This window comes from Microcaecilia unicolor, chromosome 5 (genome assembly GCF_901765095.1).
Source record: "Microcaecilia unicolor chromosome 5, aMicUni1.1, whole genome shotgun sequence".
Classification (NCBI taxonomy): Eukaryota; Metazoa; Chordata; class Amphibia; order Gymnophiona; family Siphonopidae; genus Microcaecilia; species Microcaecilia unicolor.
Genome location: NC_044035.1, coordinates 131346610 through 131374098, shown reverse-complemented (window position 1 = coordinate 131374098; position 27489 = coordinate 131346610). Strand labels below are relative to the sequence as shown.

Below are 27489 nucleotides of genomic sequence, written 5' to 3'. Positions count from 1 at the left end.
TCTCCAAATAACCAATTAACTTACATTGCGTCTATTTGAGAGGAGAGCATACAAAGGAGCAGATCATGGGTGTGACATATAACTTACAGAATATTGTAACTTACATAGGCATCTACAACATTAACTTCCGCATTCTATATATAGCGTCCAAAGCTGCGTGTGCAAATTTGGGAGTGTGCCCAATTTGTGTGTGCAATTTAATTGATTAATGAGCCAATTACCACCAATAATTGTGTGCTACTAATCAAAAATTGATGCTAATTGGCAGAAATTTGGATTTGCGTGCACATCTTGCTATTCTATAAAGATGCAGACACAAATCTGAAAAGGAGGCATGGACATGGGAGGGGCATGGGCAGATCAGGAGCATTCACATAAGATGCACACAGTATTATAGAATTTGGGGGATCTGCACTTAATTTATGTGCAAGGATTTACACCAGGTTTCAGTTGGTGTAAATCCTCATGTCCAAATTTGGGCATGGATCCAGATGCTATGCACTATTCCATAAACAGTACCCAACTCTGAGCATCATCTATAGAATAGTACTCAATGCACATTTTTTGGGTGCCAAAATCTGGGCATCATTAAGTGAATCTAATCCTAAGCGCTCATACTTATGGCAGCTCTTTGGCTGGCATAAGTGTTGCGCTTAAATGTGAATATATACCTAGTTACACTAGGGAAATAGGCACCTACTGTTCTTTATAGAATAGGCATGCCCTCTGGATGCCTAATTCTAGGCCCTCTGCTATAGAATTGCCCTCTAAGTATGAATTGCAAGAGGGCATGGTTTGTGCAGGCCTTGGTCAAGGATTGGCAGGGCCAAAATCTATATATTTATTCTCCATTTCAGAAAGGGAATGCACGTGTATGTCCCAATATTTCAGTGTTGGGACTTACAGCTAATCCTTTGCACAGAAAAGGTTTTCATAAGTGCTTGATTCAACCAGCCCTTTACAGAAGGGGTTAAGAGTGGTATACTCTCTATTCCCCAGTTGTATATTTCCTTCTCCTAATTACAAAAAAGAATGACTGCAACTCCTGTGTTTAATTGGAAGTTTTTACATGTATAGGTTTTCAAAATGGCTTCCATACATGTGTAAATGCCAACACTTACACACACATGTAAGTTCCAAATAACCAAATGTTGGCATTTAAATGTGCACATTGCTGTTTCCTCTGTTGATGTGTTTCCATGTTTGTAATTATAAAATGGATACTCCTGCATATGTCACCACATACATGAACACTGCTGCAAGTATTTATAAAAAGGCTCTACATGGGTATATCCTTTTCAAAACTATTATTGGAACCATTCACATCTCGACCTGGACATATCAATTTCGTATAAAATGGACGTTAACATCTTAAGAAACTATTACCTTTTGGTCATCATCAATAATACAGAGCTAACTGTTGCACCATCAACCTTGAAATAAAATACTCTTTTTCTCATCAACTTCAGCATCCATTATCCTATATTTTTCTACTAAGCAGATCACATTGTACATTATTGAAGTCATTACAAAAATAGTACATTTTATACTTGAATATGACATGTAAATTTATAGTTTTACATTTTTATGATAGAGAAAAATAAAACATGAAGACTGCCCAAAGTAGCACGAGTACTGGTAGACTTTCTGGCAGTTCATTGATCAAAACAAGACTTCCTATATTTGGAACACTTGAATACTTCATAAGCTGGGGAGAGGGCCTGCCTTTCGTTTTATTTCCATACAATGTCTACAGTGCCTTCGTCCACGTAAGGCTGCAAAAAGAAAAGAGAATATATTTAAATAATAGTGTCAAGAATAAACAAAAACAGACTGCTTCTTGACCCCCAAGCCTCTGCAGCTGGGAGCATGACTGCTGACTGCCATAATATTCTGACAGCCCTGGTGTTTCATGCTGAATATCACACTTATCTGCATAAGAGACAGCCAGCCGCATAAACCTGGATATTTAATGCTGGTGCCCGTACATGACCTGGCATTGAATATCCGGGAATAACACTGGTGGAGGCTAAAAAAAACCTCTCACCACCACCTGTTGAAGATCAACCCCATAATGTTCTGTCACTTCCCTCCATCCACCCCTTCAAAGTATGGATAGTACGAAGCTGACAAAAGAGATTTTCAGTCCAATACTATCTGGCTGGGGAGGGAAAGGAAGGGGAAGGAGAAGAAGGAACAAGATAAGGGGGTGTAAAGAGGGAGTAGGGAAGGAGGGGGAGGGATCTTTTGAATCACCTTGAATGGGCTCTGCTGGTATTGATGCACAGGAACTGCTATCACAGCTCTAAATGATTTCTACCAATAGCTTAACACCAGGGACAAAAACCTCAGATTTGAAATACACTATGTTCTCTATTAGATTTCTATTTTGGACATTTGGATAAAGAAAACAGACTATCATTTCCATCACTTTCATAACTACATGCTTAAAATGGAATTTGCTGTTTTGTCAATTTCTAAGATTAAAAAGGTTATGTTTAAGGCTTGATGATTTCTAGATTAAAGAAGAACACAAAGGAGAGGGATTCCAAAAGCACAAAGGCAAAAGTAATTAGCAAAATAGCAGAGATAGTGACAGAGAGTATCATATGTGAAGGCTATACCAAGGTGAGATCTACAAATCAGGACCACCTTCTAGAAATAAAACCTAGGCACAGTATACACTCTCAGACTGTCCCACCTAGAACGCAGCTTGCAACACATTATTAGGACACATTGAGGGGCATTTTCGAAAGAAACGTCTAGGTCAGAATTTGGACGTTTTACAAAGACATCCAAATTCCGAAGCAGGGAGAAGGTCATTTTCAAAAAAGATGGACATCCATCTTTTGTGTTTGAAAATACTATGGACGTCCTTGGATTTGGACATTTTATGATTTGAACGTCTTTGATTTTTGCCAATTTTGAGAAAAAAAACCGTCCAAGTCTAAAACATCCAAAGTCAAGTCATTTGGACGTGGGAGGAGCCAGCATTTTTAGTAGACTGGTTCCCCTGACATGCCAGGACAGCAATCGGGTACCCTAGGGGGCACTGCAGTGGACTTCATAAAATGCTCCCAGGTGCACAGCTCTCTTATCTTGTGTGCTGAGCCCCCCAAACCCCACTACCCCCGACTGTACACAACTACCATAGCCCATACAGGTGAAGGGGGCATCTATATGTGGGTACAGTGGGTTTCTGGTGGGCTCACAGTTTCCTGCACAAGTGTAACAGGTAGTGGGGGTATGGGCCTGGGTCTACCTGTCTGAAGTGCACTAAACTACTCCATGGACCTGCATGCTGCTGTAATGGACCTGAGTATGACATCTGAGGCTGGAATAGAGGCTGCCAAGTAATGTTCTTCAACACACTTTTTGGGGGTGGGAGGGGGTTACTGACCACTGGAGGAGTATGGGGTGGTCATCCCTCCAGTGGTCATCTGGTCATTTGGGGCACCTTGTTGTGCCTTATTTGTAACAAATAGTGGTGGTAGGAGTAGCTACTATACAATCATTATAATCACTCCCACTGCTGAGCAGAAAGAAACAGCATTATCAAATTCCTATATCCACCTACTATGGGAACCACTCTAGTAGCACTGAAAATTTTTAATATAGGAATTCGATATAGAGCTCTGGGGAAAAAGCCTCAAAGTGCCGCAAGGTTCTTAAAAGTAGCCTTGCTCGGCAACGGGTGATCCTGGTGACCAATCGCAAGTCTTCTCAGGATCGATACCTCATCATAGGCGAAAAAACTCCAAACATTGCTCACTAAAGATATTAGAGCATGTATCATATGTTCATAAATGCAGGTAATGACTTAACAATCTAAACCTTGCAATTAAATCATTAAACGGAAAACAGAAACAGTTCAGAAAACTTACCTTCCTGATCCGCCTGTGATCAGTTGCCTCACCCTCCTCAGTGTGGTCAAAGATTGAAAGATCAATGGAGTAACACGTTTACACCCCTAAGCGTAACTATAAGACGGTTTGGACATTTGGACAAGCTGTTTGGATTCTTCAGTTTGTGCACATGTAACAGCAGAGCTGGCTGCCATGATGACATAGTCACACGGCAGATTGACAGTTATAGTGGACTATTGTTGGATTCCAAGGCGTGGAATAAGCTGTAACATGTTGTTTATTAGGGTTGATTTATGCGTGAAGGGGTGGTAAATGATGTAGGAATGTGTATGTGAGAGGTTGATGATGGGTCTGTGTGCACGTAAGGGGGAGGAAAGTCTGAGCATTTTAAGTGTTTGTACTGTAAGGTATTGATATGTGTGTTTGCATTAATAAATTAAGAATATAATTCTAGAAGTTTCAGAGTGTAACTATACTGGTTGTATTAGCAATAGCACTCTGTTTATAATAGCTGTCCCCTGTTATATGGGATAGTTCATTTCTTCTGCCAGCCAATTTGTCATTAGACCTTTAGGAAACTATTTGAGATGCAGCCTTTATTGAGTGTGGCGTTTCTTTCTTTTTTTTTTTTTTTCCTTTGGAGCATTCCAGGTTGTTGAGTTAGTGGCTTAATCAAAAAAAGGGTTGGGTAAGAGGGATTTTTTTCTGGGTGATTGGAAGAAAAGGATATGCTTAATAATCACCGGTATAAAATAGATCAGGTATGGAAAGGTTTATAAGTGTTATTGTGGAGCATTACAGGACTTGTTACTTGTCCAGTATGTGCAAACAGTGTATATAGAAAATGTAGAGGGATGGGTGGTGTTTATTGGTTGGTGTATTCTGATGTCTCCTTTGGTGCAGGTATCAGTTTGCTGATGCTCTTGGTTGTGCTTTGGGGACTGCAGGCCTTGATCCATTGAAGTTTGGGTTACATTCTTTTGGAACTGGTGTAGCTTCATTTGCTTTGGCTCTGGGTGTGTCTGCTATACTTTTTCAGAGAATAAGCAAGTGATGCACTGTAAATTATAAATCTTACATGCACCAGCAAATGCTGGTGCTTTATTTATTTATTTTTATTTATTTATTATTAGGATTTATTTACCGCCTTTCTAAAGAAATTCACCCAAGGCAGTGTACAGCAGGATCAATCCAGACATGGGCAATAGATGATTACAGCAGTAAAATAGTAAAATAACAGTACATAGTATGCTACTTATATGTCAACACAATATGCAATAAAACATTTTAATATATACAACGGGAGTAATTTACAGAAAGTTGCTCATGAAATCAGAAAGGTGCATGTCTATAATCTTGGCTATGGTAGGAGTGGATATACAAGTCCTACTGCTATATGTTGAGTTTTGTTGAGTTGCTTTTTCTTTTAGTTTTCATTCCAGTTCATTGGACAAAAGAGATTGTTGTATGGATTTGTGGCCGTTCCTATGTGTTCTGGGATCAGAAGTGGGTAGAGAAGTCACACCCAGGATCTCATTTGGGTCTTACTTCAGCTGGATTTGGGATATATTGGTTGGGCATTTTAGAATGCTGTGGAACCAGCTGTTGCCTTCTGTCTTGCAGAGCAGTTATTGGTTGGTGGCTCCTCATGTATTGTTAATCCATTTGGGACTTAATGATTTGTGTTCTATTAAAGGTGTGGATCTCATCAAGCAGATGAAAAACGATTTGCTATGGATTTGTGAACAGTTTCTTGAGGTGTGTATAATTTGGTCACACATTTTTCCCAGAAGAGTTTGGCAAGGGGCTTTGAAAATTAAAGCTGCGGAGCATTTAAGGAAAAGAGTGAATTTTGAGCTGGACAAGTTTGTTATATGGCTTGGGGGCTTGGTTTTGACTCATGAATTGTTAACAGTGAATTGTCCAAAGCTTTACCGCCCTGATTGGGTATACTTGCCAGATACTGGATTAGATATTTTCTTGAGTTCATTCAAGGATATTTTGGAAGTTTGGGATAATACTTGACGTACCACTCCACCAGCAATACAGCAGTTCTAAAGAAAAAGTGCTTGTGGAGTGGTATGTCAAGTATTGTAATATCCCAGGGGCCAGTTCACTTTTGCATCAAATCAGAAATGCAACCACTGTGAAAGTGTAGACCCCTGATGCAGGCGTTGATTATGCTAAGACAAGGCTATGTCGGGCTGCTGTGTATATGCCGTTAATGCTGGCAATAAAGTTCTTTTGTTTCTACAAGTGACTTTTGTTCTCCACTATTGTTTTGTTCCTGCTGACCTTGGTGGTGGGGATTTTTTCCTTCTTTGGTATTCAAGCTATATTGCTTTTTAAAAACAAGCTATATTTTAGACCCCTTGGTTCAGGTGCTGCTTACTTGTACTGTTTTAATTCTTTACTGCACCTGTTTCTTTTTTTGGTGTTTTAGTTAAGTGCAGATGTGGCTACATAAACCTGAAAATGACCTGTTATAAATTACCAAGCAGTGCAAAATTACATGCTTTGAACTGATGGCATACATTATGTTGGTGGATGTGCACATGGGTGATGTTTAAGCAGAGTGTGGGTAAGTAGACATATGGGATCAAATTCTATAAATAGCGCTGAAAAATTGGCACAAAAAAAAAATAATACACTAAGGGGCCCTTTTACAAAGATGCATAAGAGCCTATGCGTGTGCAGCTTGCATCAAATCGGCATTACCGCCTGGTTAGTGCATGTGCTAGGTGGTAATTCTGAGTTTGGCGTGTGCCAAAACTCCATGGTAGCAAATAATTTGCTATTCTCTACCATGGGGCATTCCCGGTGATAATCAACAGTTGGTGCACGCTGGATGGTTACTGCTTGGGTCAATGTATGGCATCAAGGGCTCAGGCTGTAAATATACGCACGCTGGTTTTCATTTTGTCACACGTCCATGCTATGATTCTGCTAAGACAGGCAGGGGAATGACTGGGACTCGCTTCTGATTGGCCTGTTGGGGATTGAGCTGACGTCTAAAGCAGCAGACATCAGAGGTCAGATATATTTAAGCCTACCTCTCCCTTCAGTCTATGCTTTAGCATTTGATCCCAGTCATCTGAAGCCTGTTACCCTCTCTCTGTCTGTGCTTTCTTGGGAGTTGTTTTCTCCTCTCATTGCTCGTAGCTTCTCTGTGTACTGGTTGTTCCCAGCGCATGCTTTTTTGTTTCCCTAGCTAAGCTGCTTCCCTGATTACCTTGCTTCCCTGCACCTGTGGGTGCTCTGTCTGCTCTGTCTCTGTGTGCTGCTGAGTTCTGGTAGGAATATTGTTTGTGTTTTTCCTTTGTTAGCTTTAAACTGTTGACTACAGTGTAAGCCCTGCTTCTTCCTGACATGAGTGTTGTTAGCAGCCCTTCCCTTTAGCCTGCTTTAACTCTTGTCTGCTGTGGTTGTCTCCTGAGTCCTGTAAGCTTTACTCCTTATCTGTTGGGTGTATGTAAAGACAGCTTTCCCTGTTTGCTTGCTTTTCCCTTTGTCTCTAGTGTCTGTTATTTGACTCTGTGGCACAGCCTTGTGTGTGGTTTCTCTTGACCCTTGAGTGCTGAGTGGCACAGTCCTGTGTATTCCTATAAGGGGTTTCCCTTAATCCTTAAGTGCTGTGTAGCACAGCCTTGTGTATTCCTATAAGTGGTTTCCCTTAATCCTTGAGTGCTGTGTTGCATAGCCTTGTGTATTCCTTTAGGTGGCTTTCCTTTTCCCTTGGGTGTTGTGTGGCACTGCCTAGTGTATTTGTGTGCTGTATGGTACAGCCTAGAGTGTTCCTGTGATGCTTCGCTCCTATAGAGTCTGTGTCCCATTCTGTCCTTGGTTTTCTCTTCCCCTGGTCGTAGCCTGTACCTGCCAGCTTCTTGTCTGTCACCCTTCCCTTGTGTCTAGCTAGCGCTGTGTGCATTGCATGTGCTCCAGTCCCTCCTGGGACCCCTCATTGTTCTTTTTTCCTTCCCTAGTGTGTGACTCGGTTCCAGATCAGCCATGAGGCCCGTACGCTTGGACTGTGTACGAGTGGGTTCCAGTTCGGCCGTGAGGCCCACCTGAGTGGTCTATCTCCCTTTTCTGCTGGTACTGGTTGAGTGTCCTGAGTGTGTGGGACTTTATGGCTGTGGGTTTGCGCAGCGCTTGTTTGGTCCACCCTAGGCCTTGGCCAAGGTCCTTCCTAAGCCTCGACCTAGGCTCAAGAGCTCACGAACGGATTAACAGTCCATTTCCTGTCCCTCCCCCCAAATACCCTTTTTTCCAGTTGCACTGGAGAAATGGTCCAGTGCTTGTCCAATACACGCACCCACACTACTGCAGACCACCTTTTGGTGCGCCTTTGCAAAAAGGACCCCTCAGTGCTATTCTATAAACAGCACTGAAAGAGGTGTCATTTATAAATCTTCACTTCTAAATTAGGTATGGATCCCCCTTATTCTATAACAGCACACATAAACTGTTGCAATGACCCTGGTCCACTCATAACCCTCCCATGTCCATGCTCCCTTTTTGAAGCCAAGTGTAAAATTTATGCATGGATCTCCGCGATTAAAAATGTGTGCTTAAATTTAAATTGATGTCAATTAGTGCCGATAATTGATTATTAGCACATAATTTTGGGCATTAATTGGCTCATTATTCAATTAAATTGCACACCCAAATTTGCACACACAATTTTAAGTACCATTTATAGACTTTCAGGGATGGGGAGCAATTCTGTAACTGGGTAACACCTAGATGCAGCATACTGAGTACTAATTCTATAACAGTATCTTAGAACCAAGATTCCATTATAGAATACTAGTATAAGTTGGCATCTACTTGCTTACATGTAGTCATGCCCACTTATGCCATATCAATAGCAGAATAAGTGGGCACCTCTAAATGCAGCACTTATGCGTGTAACTTACAGTATTCTGTAAGTTAGGCATTTAAATATTTGATCCTCCCGTGTTCCACCCCTGTGAATGCCCCCTTGCGTTCACATGCCAAGTCAGTTATGGATATAAAACGGTCATTGATATGGTATACCTACTTTCTGTGGGTACAACCTAAACAATTTACATATATTATATGCAGGTACTTCCCACAATCTAAAGGATCCTTTTACTAAAGTGTGCTAATACTGTAGATTTAGCTTGTGCATAATGAAAAGACACCTATTATATTCCTATGGGCATCTTATCATTTAGCATGCGCTAATCATTAGTGCACATCTTAGTAAAAGGACCCCTATGTTTGTACCTGGGGCAATGGAGAGTTAAGTGACTTGCTCAGGGTCACAAGGAGCTGCAGTGACAATGAAACCCAGTTCGCCAGGTTATATGCTTACATGATACAATGATTTACGCTCTTATTTGGCAAATAAATGTGCAGACACTTATACCAACCCTAGATAATGTGTAAATGTCTGCACCTACCACTTATGTTTGTATTTTATAAAGATAATAGGATCCTACTTATCTTTATAAAATAGGCTTTACAAAGGCACCTTAAAGGCACTTTAATTAGGTGCCCCCTTAAAAATTTCCTTCTTTGTGGATTAAGACTTTTCATAATTAGGCTTCGGTTTCATGAATTAATAATTATAAAACATTAAAGCTTGAGATGGCCAGTCTAGGTATTGACTCTTAAACATGGTTTATTGGATTGCAGTCAGATTACATTGAGATGACAATTTTCAAAGTGTTCTGAATGAAACGTATTTGATGGATGCTTTTTATTGTGGAATTAGCACCAATATTCAAAGCAAAGGACACAAAATGCTTACTATGAAACTTCTCCTAGGCACCCCCAAAAATCTTCATTGCACTCCCTTTGCACCCCCAGTCATAGGCATCCCATATAAGAGGCATGGGGAGGCTTTTACTACATTCTCTGGCAATGAATTTCAGAGTTTAATTGCACATTGAGTGAATAAATATTTTCTCTGGTTTTTCAATTTTCTTCTTTGTAGCTTCATTGCATGTCCCCTAGTCCTAATATTTTTGGAAACAGTAAACAAGTGATTCATGTCTACCCATTCCACTTCACTCACTATATTATAGACTTCTATCATATCTCCCCTTAGCCGTCTATTCTCCAAGCTTGGTCATCTAGCAGTCCAACTGATGCTTTTGCCGGCTTCCTGCTTTTTATATACCTAAAAAAAAATGTATACGTGTTTTTGCCTCCAACGCAATCTTTTTTTCGAAGACCCTCTTAGCCTTCCTTATCAGTCCTTTGCATTTAACTTGAGATTCCTTATGCCATTTCTTATTATTTTCAGTCGATTCCTTCTTCCATTTTCTGAAGGATTTTCTTTTAGCTCTAATAGCTTTCTTCACCTCACTTTTTAACTACGCCGGCTGTCATTTGGTCGTCCGTCCTCCTTTTTTAATACGCGGAATATATTTGGCCTGGGCTTCCAGGATGGTGTTTTGGAATAGCATCCACGCCTGATGTAAATTTTTGACCCTCGCAGTCGCTCCTCTAAGTTTTTTTTTCACCGTTCTTCTCATTTTATCATAGTCTCCTTTTTTAAAGTTAAATGCTAACACATTTGATTTCCTATGTATACTTACTTCAAAGCTAATATCAAATCCATTCATATTATGATCACTGTTATCATGCGGCCCCAGCACCATTACCTCCTGCACCAGATCATGAACTCCACTAAGGAGTAGGTCTAGAATATTTCCTTCTCTCATCGGCTCCTGTACCAGCTGCTCCATAAAGCTGTCCTTGATTTCATCAAGGAATTTTACCTCCCTAGTGTGTCCCGATGTTACATTTACCCAGTCAATATCACAGTAATTGAAAACACCCATTATTATCGTGTTGCCCAGTTTGTTTGTGTCTCTAATTTCCTTTAACATTTCTGCATCCATCTGTTCATCCAGGCCAGGCAGACGGTTGCACACTCCTATCACTATCCTTTTCACTATTACACATGGAATTTCAATCCACAGTGATTCCAATAAGTGTTTTGTTTCCTGCAGAATTTTCAATCTATTTGATTCAAGGCTCTCGTTAATATACAATGCTACCTCTCCACCAATTCAATCCACCCTACCACTACGATATAATTTGTACCCCGGTATGACAGTGTCCCACTGGGTATCCTCCTTCCACCAGGTCTCAGAGATGGCTATTATATCTAATTTTTCATTTAGTGCAATATATTCTAACTCTCCCATCTTATTTCTTAGGCTCCTGGCATTCGCATATATACATTTCAAAGTATGTTTGTTGTTCCTATTAACATGATGCTTAGGAGGGCCACTGGACATGGGGTGGATGGAGGGGAGGGGCTTCTGGACATAGGTGGATGGCAGGGGCGGGCAGGGAAGTCAGGAGGGGTGCTGGAGATGGGTGGATGGCAGGGGAGGGGGGTTTCTGGACATAGGTGGATGGCAGGGGAGGGCAGAGGGGACAGGAGGGGTTGCTGGACATGGATGGCAGGGGGGACAGGAGGGTCACTGGACATGGGTGGATGGCAGGGGAGGGGGGTTTCTGGACATAGGTGGAGGGCAGGGGGCGCAGGAAGGTCGCTGGACATGGGTGAATGGCAGGGTAGTGGGTTTCTGGACATAGGTGGATGGCAGGGGAGGGGGGTTTCTGGACATAGGTGGAGGGCAGGGGGCACAGGAGGGTCGCTGGACATGGGTGGATAGCAGGGAAGGGGTTTCTGGACATAGGTGGATGGCAGGTGAGGGCAGGGAGGACAGGAGGGGCGCTGGACATGGGTGGATGGCAGGGGAGGGGGGTTTCTGGACATAGGTGGATGGCAGGGGAGGGCATAGGGGACAGGGGGTTGCTGGACATGGATGGCAAGGGGACAGGAGGGTCACTGGACATGGGTAGATGGCAGGGGAGGGGGGGTTTCTGGATATAGGTGGATGGCAGGGGAGGGCAGGGGGCACAGGAGGGTCGCTGGACATGGGTGGATGGCAGGGGAGGGCATGGGGACAGGGGGGGGTTGCTGGACATGGATGGCAGGGGGGGACAGGAGGGTCACTGGACATGGGTGGATGGCAGGGGAGGGGGGTTTCTGGACATAGGTGGATGGCAGGGGAGGGCAGGGGGCACAGGAGGGTCGCTGGACATGGGTGGATGGCAGGGGAGGGCATAGTGGACAGGGGGGGTTGCTGGACATGGATGGCAGGGGGGGACAGGAGGGTCACTGGACATGGGTGGATGGCAGGGGAGGGGGGTTTCTGGACATAGGTGGAGGGCAGGGGACATAAGAGGGTCGCTGGACATGGGTGGATAGCAGGGAAGGGGGTTTCTGGACATAGGTGGATGGCAGGTGAGGGCAGGGAGGACAGGAGGGTCACTGGACATGGGTGGATGGCAGGGGAGAGGGGTTTCTGGACATAGGTGGAGGGCAGGGGGCACAGGAGGGTCGCTGGACATGGGTGGATAGCAGGGAAGGGGGTTTCTGGACATAGGTGGATGGCAGGTGAGGGCAGGGAGGACAGGAGGGGCGCTGGACATGGGTGGATGGCAGGGGAGGGGGGTTTCTGGACATAGGTGGATGGCAGGGGAGGGCATAGGGGACAGGGGGGTTGCTGGACATGGATGGCAAGGGGACAGGAGGGTCACTGGACATGGGTGGATGGCAGGGGAGGGGGGTTTCTGGACAGGTGGATGGCAGGGGAGGGCAGGGGGCACAGGAGGGTCGCTGGACATGGGTGGATGGCAGGGGAGGGCATAGGGGACAGGGGGGGTTGCTGGACATGGATGGCAGGGGGGGACAGGAGGGTCACTGGACATGGGTGGATGGCAGGGGAGGGGGGTTTCTGGACATAGGTGGATGGCAGGGGAGGGCAGGGGGCACAGGAGGGTCGCTGGACATGGGTGGATGGCAGGGGAGGGCATAGGGGACAGGGGGGGTTGCTGGACATGGATGGCAGGGGGGGACAGGAGGGTCACTGGACATGGGTGGATGGCAGGGGAGGGGGGTTTCTGGACATAGGTGGATGGCAGGGGAGGGCAGGGGGGACAGGAGGGTCACTGGACATGGGTGGATGGCAGGGGAGGGGGGTTTCTGGACATAGGTGGAGGGCAGGGGACATAAGAGGGTCGCTGGACATGGGTGGATAGCAGGGAAGGGGGTTTCTGGACATAGGTGGATGGCAGGTGAGGGCAGGGAGGACAGGAGGGTCACTGGACATGGGTGGATGGCAGGGGAGAGGGGTTTCTGGACATAGGTGGATGGCAGGGGAGGGCATAGGGGACAGGGGGGTTGCTGGACATGGATGGCAGGGGGGACAGGAGGGTCACTGGACATGGGTGGATGGCAGGGGAGGGGGGTTTCTGGACATAGGTGGATGGCAGGGGAGGGCAGGGGCACAGGAGGGTCGCTGGACATGGGTGGATGGCAGGGGAGGGCATAGGGGACAGGGGGGTTGCTGGACATGGATGGCAGGGGAACAAGAGGGTCGCTGGACATGGGTGGATGGCAGGGGAGGGGAGGTTTCTGGACATAGGTGGAGGGCAGGGGGCACAGGAGGGTCGCTGGACATGGGTGGATGGCAGGGGAGGGGGTTTCTGGACATAGGTGGATGGCAGGGGAGGGCAGGGGGCACAGGAGGGTCGCTTGACATGGGTGGATGGCAGGGGAGGGGGGTTTCTGGAAATAGGTGGAGGGCAGGGGACACAGGAGGGTCGCTGGACATGGGTGGATGGAGGGGAGGGGGTCTCTGGACATAGGTGGATGGCAGGGGAGGGCAGCAGGGACAGGGGGGGTTGCTGGACATAGATGGATGGCAGGGGGGACAGGAGGGTCGCTGGACATGGGTGGATGGAGGAGAGAGAAGAAATGCTGGACATGGATGGAGGTGAGGGAAGAGTGAGGAAGGAGATGAGGTGAGGGAAAAGGAAGAGAGGAGAAAAAGTGCACATGCATATAGAAAATAGGCAGAAGCTGGATCCACTGGACAGTCAAGTCTGCGGAGGACCCAGCTTTTACTTACGGATGTAGGGCAAGAAATGAAGAAGAAAGGCGGAAAGTAAAGAAATAAATGGAAAGGAAGCCCTGGAAACGGAGTTAAGAGGACAGATAGCAGCACAATCGGATACTGAGCCAGCATGATCAGAAAAACAAAGTCACCAGACAACAAAGGTAGAAAAAACTATTTTATTCAGGATTTATTAATTGGAATATGTTAGTTTTTGGAAATGTGCATCTGTGATATTTTTCATGTAAGTTTTAATTTTTGTAGTATTGCTGCATGCTGAGTCTGACTTCTTGAGGTAACTTTCCAGTTCAGTATTTTGCATTCATGTGTTTTTCAGGTGTGATCAAGGAAGGTGCAGTATTCTGCTAGCGTATAGTTTGCAGCCCTTTTTGTTTTTTGTTTTGTTTTTTTCACTAGGTTGTGCACTGGTGTTTTAGAGCCCGGTGTAATTACAGTTGCCTTTCCACGCCACGCATAAGGTTGTAGCTCGTCCTGTCCTTGGAATTAGTGCTGTTTATGGTTTGTTAAGGTTATGAGTGTGTTTTTACACACATTTGTGTATAGTGTTTTGCAGTGGAAAGATTGTGTGTTGGCCTTACTAAGGTGGCACCAAACATCAGAAAGGGTGTAGAGCCTAAATCATGACACACTATCTCTAAAAGGGTGTTTTGTGGCTCTGCATGAGAATTGTGATATTATGATCCCTTGCCAGCTTCATATTGTTGATAATCTGCATTTTCCGTATGGCTGGTATATTGGTGTATAAGGTATTAATTGTGACTTTTTTTTTTACTTTTTTTTTTCTGTGTGTTGTCAGACAATTATGGATGACAGAGTCAGAGTCTTCTTGAGTCAGAGAGTTGTGGTATATATTTTAAAACAATTTTAATACTTTGGTGGTCTATATGTTTTTATATTGTACATTATATTTTACATATCACTTTATTTTATTGTATATCTTTTCATTTCATTTTTATTTTATTGCATATATGGGTTACAGAGTAATAGGGGAATTTGAAAGTACTGAATCTTTTCTTAATATTTTTCCTTTATTCTTCTTTGTTATGAGAATTGGAACTACTAATTGTAATGGACTTGAACTGAATACTTTCTGGGGAGGGGAGGTTTCATGATAGCATTGTGCTTATTATTTCAATCAGTTTTTTTGTACAAGTTTAGCTTCATTTGTCTTTATTTGAAATTTCATAAATAAAAAAATGTTCTAAAAATGGAATAATCTTATCAATGGGGTGGAGCTAGGGTGGGGCGGGGCTACGGTGGGGGTGGGGATATAGTGGGTGGGGCTAGGATGGGGCCCCACCAAATTGGTCTGTATAGGGCCCCGCACTTGCTAAGACCGGCCCTGTTCTCATCCATGCATTGAGACTCCGGAGCTCTGCCTGTCTCTTGGGCCCTGCGCGTGGAACAGGTAACATTTCAGAAAATGCTACCCTAGAGGATCTGGATTTGAGCTTTCTACCTAAGAGCCTAAATTTGGCTTCCAGAACCTCTCTCCCACATTTTCCTATGTCATTGGTACCCACATGTACCAAGACAGCTGGCTCCTCCCCAGCACTAACTAAGATCCTATCTAGAATAATAAAATCACCAGACGACAAAGGTAGGAAAATTTTATTTTATTTTCAGTTTAGTGATTGAATTATGTTGGTGTTGAGAATTTACATCTGTTGACTTTATTTTGTACTGTACAGGACGACATTTCTTTCTATTTCTCTGGTGTTACATGGCATGTAGAGTCTGGTATCTCTGATTGCAGTTTTTGTCTCCATTTCAGGTTTTGTATGCATGTTTGTGGTTCCCTATTTTGTATCAGGTGAGAGTCATATTCTTCATCTGCAACTGAGGTGAAGGATTCTGCTGGCATATGGTGTCCATGTAGGATTATGTAACATTCCCTCTTGTTCCAGCTTCCAAGTAGCAGGTTATTTTGGTGCTCTAGGGCCTGTCTTCATAGGTGGGTTAGGGCTGTTATAGTTTTGGTAAGTTTTCTATATAGGGTTTTGCAGACTTTTGTGTTATGTTTCAAACTGTCTGCCCTGTTTTAAAAAATAAGAATGCTCAGGACTAATGAGGTCTCCACTTCTGGTAGAGCAGTGCTGGGCATACCCAGCCATTTGGGTTTTCGGGATATCTACAATGAAGATGCATGAGAGATTTTCATATAATATCTCCTTGGTATACAGACCTATCTCATGAATATTTACTATAGATATCCTGAAAACCCGACTGGCTGGATGTGTCCCAAGGACTGGGTTGAGAAGCACTGCAGTAGATTCACCATACAAACAAAACCCCATGTACTTTAAACAAAGTAACTGACAGTGGAAGGAGAGTGTGCTGTTCTTGAGTTGATTGTCATTAATTTGAATATTTTTTTGTGTGGCCAGTTGTAAGGGGGAAGCTTCATTGTTGGGGAGTTCGAGTTTGTGGTACAGAACTGGAGCTTCAAGTTTATATTGAGATTCTGAGCAATCCTATAGAGAATCTGCACCCACATAGAAAAATGTATTGAACGATGTTATCAATTATATAATGATGGTTTTTATCTGGTAGTTTAAACAGGCTTGGGATGGGGGGATTCCTTTTATATATAGAAGATTATCCACTCTGACCACCATGACATTCTCTGGTTACTGTCAGTTGGTCAGGAGGAGGGGTGGGAGTGAGCAGAGCCAGGGTGGAATGATATTTAGTATAAGCCCTCACATAGATAATCAGAGATGTTGAACTACATAAATTGTAGTCCTAGCTTTTCCCAGTGACCTATTCCGGGTAGCTTACAGGTATTTTCAAAGACCTGGATATTCAGTGGCAGTGCCTGGATAGGGCCCAGCACTGGATATCTGGTCTAATTTAGCTAGTGGCATTCAGGATTTAAAAAAGAACAACAAACCATTTACTGGATGAATATTGACCCCATAGTTAAATTGTGCTTAGGGGAAGTCATGTGACGTCATCCAGCATGGACGCTTAGAATTTTCTCTCCCGCCGGCTTTCACTCTAGTACCACGATACAGCAGCTAAATATCTCATTTATTTGTGAAGAACTCTGCTCCCAGCGTATCTGAGCAAGATGACTTCAAAATCCAACCGGAACGAAGGCTCTTACTCTCTCCACTCAGCCTCTAAAAGGAACAAAACAGATCTCTCTACGCCCGAAAAGGCCTTGCAATTGTTGTTAGCGTTACCACGTGACAAGGCAGAATCTCTTGCAGATGATAAAAAGGCTTTGCATATTTTAATGCAGCAGAATCTCAACACCACTTCTGAAATAAATCAGAATTAATCACAATCGGTACTCAATTTACCCAATTCAGTGCTAGAATTGAATTTCTCGAAGACCGCATGTCAGCTCATGATGCATTTCACCTGGAAATGAATCATAAGCTGAATAAACTTGAACTCATGCAGCGAGATATTGAGGAATTATCTAACCGATTAAGAAGAAATAATGTTTGCATACTTGGAGTACCTGAGCAAATTGAGGGTAAGGATATGATTCAATTTTTGAAATTGCTATTCATAAAGATTGTTGATCTGCCTACTGACACAATCATAGACATAGAACGTGCTCACCGCATTGCGCTGCGGCCTATTCCAGGGAAAAATTACCCGCATCCTATAATTGTCAAATTTCTTCAACATAATCAGCTGATGCTGTTCCTAAATGCTACTCATTCAAAATCTCCCCTGATGTATGCTGGAGCGAAAATTCTTTTGGTTCCAGATTTCTCTAAACCCACTGCAAAAAAAGGAAGATGTTTCTAGAAATGCGCCCTAAGCTAAAAGCCATAGGCGCTCAATATGGCTTCTCATATCCTGCGACCATGAAGGTAACTTTTCAAAATAATAGTAAATAATACTAAATATTATAGCGATCCTGCTGACCTGCAAAAATTTCTTTGATAAAAACTGTCCTGCTAATATGTGATATTTTGGTCACTTTAATGTGCCTGAATTTCTAATAGATGTATACGCATTGGTGCTGTATATAATATCATATTTTTGCATGCTGGCTTAAACTCTTTTCTATGTCTGAACTGGCTGCATGTGCCCCATAAATGATTCTCATTCTTCTTCTACATGGAGCAAATGTTTTTTTGTCTTAATCTTAATCTTTTATTCTTGTTAAGATTATTATTTTTCTTGTTCCATTTACTGACTTCTTTTTTATTTTTGAGGTTTTTATACCTGCTAACCATCTGAAAATTTCTCCTCATGCATATATGTGTTATATTGATCAGCAATCTATGATGAAGCTACACATATTATCCTTTAACATTAAAGGGATCTCTAATCCCATTAAACAAAAGAAACTCCTACTTTATCTGAAAAAGAAAAATTCTGACACTTGCTTTCTGCAAGAAACTCATTTAGATGCACAAGAAGGTTCCAAACTTCTAAGTAAATGGTTTGATCAATTCTTTGTAAGCCCAGCAAATGGTTGTAAAATGGTGTTATTACTCTCATTAGAAAATCTTTGCCCTTTCAATTAATCTCTCATATTCATGATAATGAAGGCAGATGGTCTCAACTAGAAGGTTCCTTAGAGTGCAAACCTCTAACATTAATTAATGTCTATGCTCCAAATATAAATGACCCTAATTCTTTTCATAAAAATCAATATTTCTGGGTCAAATGATCTCACTTGTCAAACTATAATTGGAGGAGATTTCAACTTTCCAATTGATCCCTATCTGGATTGCTCTTCAAATTGCAGACCTGCCAAACTCAAAGTTCACAGCTCACTAAATGTTCTTATGCAGTCCAATGGATGGTCTGATTTATGGAGATTACTTTATCCAACAGCTAGAGACTACTCCTTTTTTTCTGCCCATCATCACACCTATTCAAGAATTGATTATTTTTTGGGTACTAAGGACTTGATTCCTATGTTATCTGCTGCACAGATACATGAAATATTGATCTCTGACCATGCAGCAATATCCTGTGATTTTACTAGGTCTTCTAATAAAACAACTTCCTCTACTTGGAGACTTAATACTTCTCTACTCTCGGATCCAGCATTTCTGCAAAATATCTCCCAGAAATCTGTCGAATTTTTTGATAATAACAAAGATTCTGTAACACCATATATAACAATATGGGAAGCATTCAAGACATGGCTGAGAGGTGAAATTAGCATATCTCATCTTTGTAAAACCAATAATGCTAAACTTAACAGTCTTGAGAAGGAAATTCACCATCTTGAAATGACTTCATACTCCTCATCATCTAAGTCTAACTTCAAAATCTCAGATCCCTCAAAATGCAGTATAATTCACTTCTATCAAGCATCTCCAATATTATCACTTTTAAGTAAAATGCTATATATTATACAGATTCCAACAAAGCTGGTAAACTGCTAGCATCTTATCTTAAAAGCAAAAGAACAAAACAACGTAAAACTGTTATAAAATCTTCTGCTGGAACCTCTTTGACATCTTCTCCTCAAATACTTGAAGCTTTTGAATCTTTGTACACATCGTTATATTCCTCAGAATGTGTAGCTCATGATATTGAAATCTCTCGTACATCATTAAATCTTCCCTGCCTTACTGATCATCAAAGGAGCCAGTTAAATCAACCTATTTCCCATGAGGAGATTATCTCTGCAATCAAAAAATTACCTTCAACAAAAGCACCAGGTCCAGACAGTCTACCAATGGAGTTTTATAAATCATTTTCCACTTCCATTTCATCTCATTTAATGCTTTATTATCAAACTTTATTAGATTCATCATCTCCAGGCCATTTTCTGGACACAAATATCATAATATTACCAACGCCTAATAGAGACTGTACCCTTGTACAAAATTATAGACCAATTTCATTACTAAATGCAGACTATAAGATTTACACAAAACTACTATGTTGCAGAATGAAACTATTATCCAATTCCTTATACATAGAGATCAAGCTAGATTTGTAAAACTCAGATATGGTGCTGATAACACTAGGTTACTAGCAGGCTCATTTTCGAAAGAGGACACCCATCTTTCAACACAAATCGGAAGATGGGTGTCCTTCTCACAGGGTCGCCCAAATTGGTATAATCGAAAGCCAATTTTAGATGTCCCCAACTGCTTTCCATCGCAGGGACGGCCAAAGTTCCCAGGGGCGTGTCGGAGGCGTAGCGAAGGCGGGACTTGGGCATGCCTAACACATGGACGTTCTCGACCCATAATGGAAAAAAAAGGGCGTCCCTGACGAGCACTTGGCCGACTTTACCTGGTCCTGTTTTTCTTATGACCAAGGCATAAAAAGATGCCCGAACTGACCAGATGATCACCAGAGAGAATTGTATGACCTCCCCTTACTCCCCCAGTGGTCAATAACCCCCTCCCACCCTCAAAAAAATCTTTAAAAATATTTTGTGCCATCCTCAAATGTCATACTCGGGTCCATCACAGCAGTAAGCAGGTCCCTGGAGCAGGTTGTGGGTGCAGTGCACTTCAGGCAGGTGGACCCAGGCCCATCCCCCCCTACCTGTTACACTTGTGGTGGTAAATGTGAGCCCTCCAAAACCCACCACAAACCCACTGTACCCACATTTAGGTGCCATCCTTCACCTGTAAGGGCTATGGTAGTGGTGTACAGTGGTGGGTAGTGGGTTTTGGGGGCTCAGCACACAAGGTAAGGGAGCTATGCACCTGGGAGCAATTTGTGAAGTCCACTGTAGTGCCCCCTAGGGTGCTCGGTTGGTGTCCTGGCATGTCAGGGGGACCAGTGCACTATGAATGCTGGCTCGTCCCATGACCAAATGACTTGGATTTGGTCATTTTTGAGATGGCCGTCCTCGGTTTCCAGTATGGCCGAAAACCGGGGACGACCATCTCTAAGGTCAAACTAAATGTTGAGGTTTGGGTGTCCCCGACCGTATTATCACCGAAAATCAGAAACGACCAAGTCTAGAGATGACCGTCTCTAAGGACGACCTAAATTTCAGGATTTGGGTGTCCCTGACCGTATTATTAAAACGAAAGATGGACATCCATCTTGTTTCGATAATACGGGTTTCTCCGCCCCTCTTGGATGCTGAAAAAGCCTTCGACCGGGTGGAGTGGAAATATTTGTTTAGTGTACTTAGCCATTTTGGTTTCCCTGAATTCTTCATACACATGTTACATTTACTGTATTCATTCCCATCTGCTCGAATTGCAGCTAATGGTGACCTTTCCACTCCATTCATACTACACAGAGGCACCAGACAAGGCTGCCCTATTTCTCCCATTCTGTTTAATTTGACTCTTGAACCTCTTCTGATGGCTATTCGAAACTCAAAAGATATTACTGGAGTTACTATGGGCAAGGTAGAGTTCAAGCTCTCAGCATATGCTGATGATATAATGTTATACCTTACTTAAACCACAGGCATCTATGAAGGCACTTATTCAGCTAATTTCCCAATTTTCAATGTTGTTCAGCTATAAAATTAACTGGGATAAAACTGAGCTGATGTCCGTACTCCTTTCATTATATCTGGTTATCCTCTCAAATGGGTAGTCTCTTCTATTAAATAACCATTCAATGTCTCACTTATCCCACAGCACTGCATTGAAGAGACTGAAAAATATCACACTTACATTTGGCCGGCCTGACTAAAGGCTCAAAATGGGTTTTGCTGCACAGGCGCCGTAAAACATCAGCTGCTTTTATGTGCTTTATGGTCCATTGTGCGTCTATCCCAACCCATAATCACAACTAACAGCTGTGCAAAAAAATGGCCGCCCATGCCATAGGCGAGATTTCGGACTAAGGGTTTTGCCCGAGCAGTTGGGAGTGCACCTTTTGATCTATCGCTCGCGATCATTACATGTGTCACGTTGCCAGTGGAGTGACATTCGTGTATGCATTTTTTATGTTTGTTTTTTTTGGGATACACAGTTTTTGTTTCATGTTGTGTTTTCATGTGGTCCGTCCAGGACATTAGACCTTAGCCCAAAATCTCGCCTATGGCATGGGCGGCCATTTTTTTTTGCATAGCTGTTAGTTGTGATTATGGGCTGGGATAGACGCACAATGGGCCGTAAAGCACATAAAAACAGCTGACTTTTTGCGGCACCTGTGCAGCCATTTTGAGCCGTTAGTCAGGCCGGCCAAATGTAAGTGTGATATTTTTCAGTCTCTTCAGTGCAGTGCTGTGGGATAAGTGAGACATTGAATGGTTATTGATCATGTGTTGTTTTTTTAGGACTTCATGATTGGCCACTTCAGCAGTATTGTTGGATTGGGCGTCCTTTTTTCCCCTGAAGAAGTTCCTTTGGCGAAACAGGTCCGTTGGGCGGGGAACCCCATTTCTGATGCTGCTTTGAGCTAAGTGGTTTTTTTTTATATATTTGATGTTCTTTAAGTTTTTTGGCACACAGTGGATTGAGCATATTTCTTAAAAAATCCTTTAAAAATATATTGTTCTACATCTAGGGAGGAGGTTGGGTAAAGACCGATGATTGATCTATGGTGATTCTCTAAATGAGTAATTTCAGCAATGGTGCTGTAACTTCACCTGTCTGAGGTCTCTTCCCCCTTTCCATTCATTGTTGAGCTCCCTACACTATGCAAGAGTAGACCCGCAGTGTATATGATTATTGTATCTCACAAATTATAGCGGGGTTTTCCCTTTTTGTGCTTGTTACCTTGTTATTTCAAACTTACAAATATGAAGCATATTTTGCCAAAAAATCATTTCATTTTCCTTTGTATAAGGAAAAGTGGTCACCTTTGATATCTTATTTTCAAGATGCAAAATGAGAAGTGTTCTTGTATTTATATTCTGCTACATGCATGAATCATACTCTGTTTTATATTCTTTGGGTTTTTTTCTCATCTTCCTTTCTTTCTATACTCCCAATGTTAAATCAAATTGTATATTGCATTTATTGATACTAATTCTTCTCTTGTATTAAAATCAATAAAAATACTAAGACTTAAAGAGACAATTTAGTAGAGAAAATGAGCCCAACTAGACGTCCCTTTTATTCAGATAAGACTAGGTTTTTCTTTTGTTTATTATGCAGTAGGCAGGGTAAAATCAATTACTCTGAGCATGTCGGAAAATTCCTACTTCCATCAACAAATCTGCAATCTTTCAAAAGCAGTACATTTGTACAGGTGTCATTACTGTTAGACTGCAGATTGATCTGATTTGTTTGCTTTACATTAATAGTAGAATAGTAGGAAGTTCTATATTTATTTTCATTTGAGCGTTATGCCTACTAAACAAATGTCAAACTTGTACAGACTGATATCAAGAACAAAAAACACTGGAAAAAATTGCAAGGGTAGATATGTAATAAAGCTGTAAGCAGAGCAAGAATGCTGAACAAAAAAAAAACAAAAACAAAATTAATGCAGGGAATATTGACTCTGACTGGCCCCCCCAAAATATGAGTAGGTCAGGGGCAGTATGGTGGGGGGTACTGGGGAGGAACCGGCCGTAATGCGGGTGCTGACAATATTCACTACTGGGACCTGCATAACTGCAATATTTATTACTGGGACCTGCAAAAGCTGTCATAACTTGGCTGACGTAGCAAAGTGGGTCCTAGCATTGAGGACTGGCCGGGACCCACATAACGTTTTTTTAAAAATCCTCCCTCCCAAGTCCCCCTGAAGCAGCCTGCCTCCTTCCCTTCCCCCTCCCCCATCCTGTGCCAGTAAGAATCCACCTCCTCCCCAAAACAACCCCCCAACCCCCTGGATCTAAGATAGCCCCTCCCCCGGCCTACATGTATCCCTGGTGGTCCAGTGGGAATGATGGGGGCAGAAGTAAAACCCACTCACTCCTGTTCCTTGTGGCTGCCTTCAGAAAATAGATGCCATGACTTCTCCTGGTTGCTAGTGGTACTTGTGAAGCTCTGGCGGCCAACACAGCACCATTTAGCCCTGGATATTTAGTGCTGTTGCCCGCATATTGCGTGGCACTGAATATCTGGGGCTATTTTAGCTGGCCAATTCAGCGTTTAAAAAAATGCTGACTGTTACCAGCTGAATATCTACTCCAATATTTTTAGATTGCATTTTTCAATTCATGTATGCACTTTTCAAGCAAAATACTACCTACATTTACACCAGCAACAAGTTTCAAAGAGAAGAGATATGTGCTCTTTCACATTCAGAATCAGTGCAAAGATTATGATTAAAAATGCAGTGCAGTCTTTGTCCCAGTACTGTCAGTTTGAAAACTGTCCCATACTAACGTATAAACAGATTTGGCATGAAATGGCCTAAAACACTCAGAACAAGACTAAACCCACTGAATAAATATAATTATAGATTATTATTATTATTATTATTAGGCATTTACACATACAATGTTATGTATATAATCTTTGGTGCATTACAAAATACTCTTTTACATACATGATATTAAATTTAACATTATAAAAACTTTATTACCTGGCTCAAAGTTCAGACCACGCCTGTATGTTCTAGGGCAACAGCGACGGTGATGTTTTATTTGCTTACCTAAGGATAGAAGTGAAACTTTGTGAAAAAACAGGGATAGGTTGTATGCACAGCACTACCCTTATAATGGTAATGGTGATCTCTTACAAGAAAACTCAATTTTGGGAGATTTTGAGGGTAAATTCCCAAAGGCTTTTCCACAGATAATCAAGTTTATTCATGTAAAAATGTGTTTGAAAATCGTCCCATTCCTCCAATGTGGGTGCAAAATACACAGATCAGGGGAGAAAAAAAATGCATGATGCTTTTTGTACATGTGTTCTGCCTGCCAGTGTATGGTCTAAAGCCTAAGGTCCCCTTTTACTAAGCTGTGGCAAAAGAGGACCGGTGCTGGTGTTGGCGTGTGTTTTTTACACGCTCGCCGAGGCCCCCTTTTACCGCAGCTGGTAAAAGAGAAGGTCTTGCTTTCCTGCAGAAAATGGCCGGGCTGCAAATAAAGCACTTGCCGCGTGGCCATATTTTGGGGAGGGGGAGCCCTTACTGCCACCCATTGAGATGATGTTAAGGGCTCCTACGCCAAAACGGCGATAACCGGCAGCACATAGCTCTGCCCAATTACCGCCTGGAACAGTCCGGCACTACAAAAGAAAATAAATTTTTGTAGTGCCGGAAATGACAGCGTGGTAGGAGTGGGAAGTACCGCCAGGCTGTTGCAGTAGCCTGGCGGTACTTCCATTATAGCACTGCTTAGTAAAAGGAGCCCTTAGACTTTACTGCTTGTATTTAAGGACTGCCAACAACTCAGGTTTTCAGTATCTCCATAATGAATATGCATGGAGAGATTTGCATGCACATTTCTCTTCTGAATATTTTTTAGGAATATCCTGAAAACCTGACCTGTTGGCAGTCTTCAAGGACTGGAAGTGAAGATCAAGGGTTTAATGGAAACTCTGCAGGGAGTTCCCCCTTTTAAATTAATTTGCAGATCTGCAGGCATACAATATTAATGAATCTGCAAACTGTACATGGAGACTTAAAATTGTCTCCATTTTAAAATGCTGTGGTTGAAAACTGAAATATTTTTCCAGCTACCTTAGGACCCCTTTTACTAAGCTGCATAGGCGCCTACACACGCCCAACGTGCACCAAATTGGAGTTACCGCCCAGTTACCATGTGGCTCTTGCGGTAATTTCAATTTTGGCGTGCGTCCGCTATGCGCATCTGAGAAAGATTTTTTATTTTCTGGCGCACATAGCGGATGCTCGCCAAGTGGAATCAGACGTTACCGCCCAAATTCTTTACCGCTAGATCTATGGCTGGCGGTAAGGTCTCAGACCCAAAATGAATGCTCATCAATTTTGATTTTGCCGCACATCCATTTTCGGGAAAAAAGAGGCTTTTTTTGTAGGCGTGCTGAAAAATGGATTGGCGCGCACCCAAAACCCGCGCCTACACTACCACAAGCCATTTTTCAGCACACCTTTGTAAAAGGACACTTTAGTGTTTGTCTTTGGAGGTCACCACAACCTAATCAGTCTTGGGATGCTGCTGCCTTCTGCCCCTTGAAGCAGCAATCCTAGAACTGAGAAGCTTGCGGTTTATCTGTATATATATATATATTGGCTGTCTTGTTGGACTCCAGAGAAGAAAACACTTTCTAGGCTTAGGTTCAGCCAACACGTAGATCTTCCACCGGCCCATAGAACCACCCCATTCTGTACATTCTTTTCTTCCTGATACTAATCCATTCCAGTTAATTCCCTGTTTAAAGCACTGGCCATTTTTAACATCACTTGATAGAAATGATTGTTCCAGTTGGGAGATTTTGTGGAGAGTTATTCAATGCTATGTGATTTTCAGTTGGGATTCCACTGTTATAGTATGAAAACTTGTTTGGTTGCTTTTGTTGTATGTGATCTATACTATAGATCATGGGACTGTATGGTTGTGTGTTTGGATTTGGCAGCCACATTTGGTATGATACAGCATTATCGTTTATTAAGACGATTGGAAGGGTTAGGAGTGAATAGGGCAGTTTTGCTTCTTTTTTACAGAAGCATCAAAAATATGTGCTTTGAAATCAAAAAGTGTCTGAGAGCGGGTGTGCATTATTCAGACTGCCATAGGGCTCTGTCCTTTCCAGTGGCGTAGCCAAGGGTGGGCTGGGGTGGGCCCAGGCCCACCCACTTAAGGTTCAAGCCCACCAAGTAGCAGCACACCTATAATGTGGCTAGCAGGGACCCCAAGCCCCACCAACCAAAAACTCCCAACAACTGTTTGCTGCCGGTGAAAATCTGCTATTTAAAAGGTATACGGGGGAGAGGGGATGTTTGAAAGACCATATGGCATGCAGGCGAGAGAAGGAGAAACCAAATCACTTGTAAGACAAGGGGGAGTGCTGCCCACCCACCTTGGGTCCAGGCCTACCCAAACTTGGGTGTCTGGCTATGCCCCTGGTCCTTTCCCCAATATTATTTAATATCTTTATATAACCTTTGTGTTTTTTTGAACATCAGCAGCAAAAAAGTGGAACCATTGCTCAGCTTCCTAGAATATCAAATTTATTGACCAATTGGGAAGGATTGGGGGATGGGTTTGCAGATGTTGAGTGATGTTTCAGGGTGTTGGCTACCTGGTTACAGTCAAATGGATGAAAATTGAATGTCAACAAGTCGGATGTGCCGTGGATAAGCAAAAATCAGCCATTGGAAGAGTTTGCAGTGATTGTACAGTAGCAACAGATGTTTATTAAGGCTACTGTCAGGAATTTAGCATTTTGGATAATTACTTTATTTAATTCCAAGATTAGTAGATTGAATCGGGGAAGGTATTTTTTTTTGCTTGTTTTTTTTTAATCAGATGAAGCTGCTTAGGCAGTGGGAAAGGGACTCCTGCCTCCTGATAGATTGTGCATGGAGGTGCAATCATTGATACTGACATTATTCATTTATAACTATATGGCATATGTAGGACATCCTAAAAAAGCATTAGAGAAGATTCAATTGCTTCAGGATACCACAACAAAGTTTAATTGAGGAAAGGAAGGTATGGGATCATGTGACACCAATTTTACATAAGCTTGACTGCTCCCAATTGAGCAGCAAGGTATCTTAATTGCTAATGTTTGTGTTTAAGCTCTTGTGGTGGATGGGTCCTGGTTATCTGAAGGACTCCCTGGAGTTGTATGGCCAGCATTGGACCAAACAGAATCTGTTGAGTGTCTCTTTGGTGAAGGATGTTC

General features: G+C 42.6%; 1 long non-coding RNA gene across 1 annotated transcript in view; it reads right to left on the bottom strand.

The window, feature by feature from the left end:
- Positions 1 to 416: 416 nt before the first annotated feature.
- Positions 417 to 27489, bottom strand: part of LOC115471177 — a 34774-nt gene continuing 7701 nt past the window's right edge. Inside the window, exons 2-3 of the long non-coding RNA XR_003942288.1 lie at positions 24239 to 24307; positions 417 to 1775 (exon numbers count right to left, since the gene is read on the bottom strand). This is a non-coding gene — a long non-coding RNA (uncharacterized LOC115471177). The remainder of the gene's footprint in view (positions 1776 to 24238; positions 24308 to 27489) is intronic.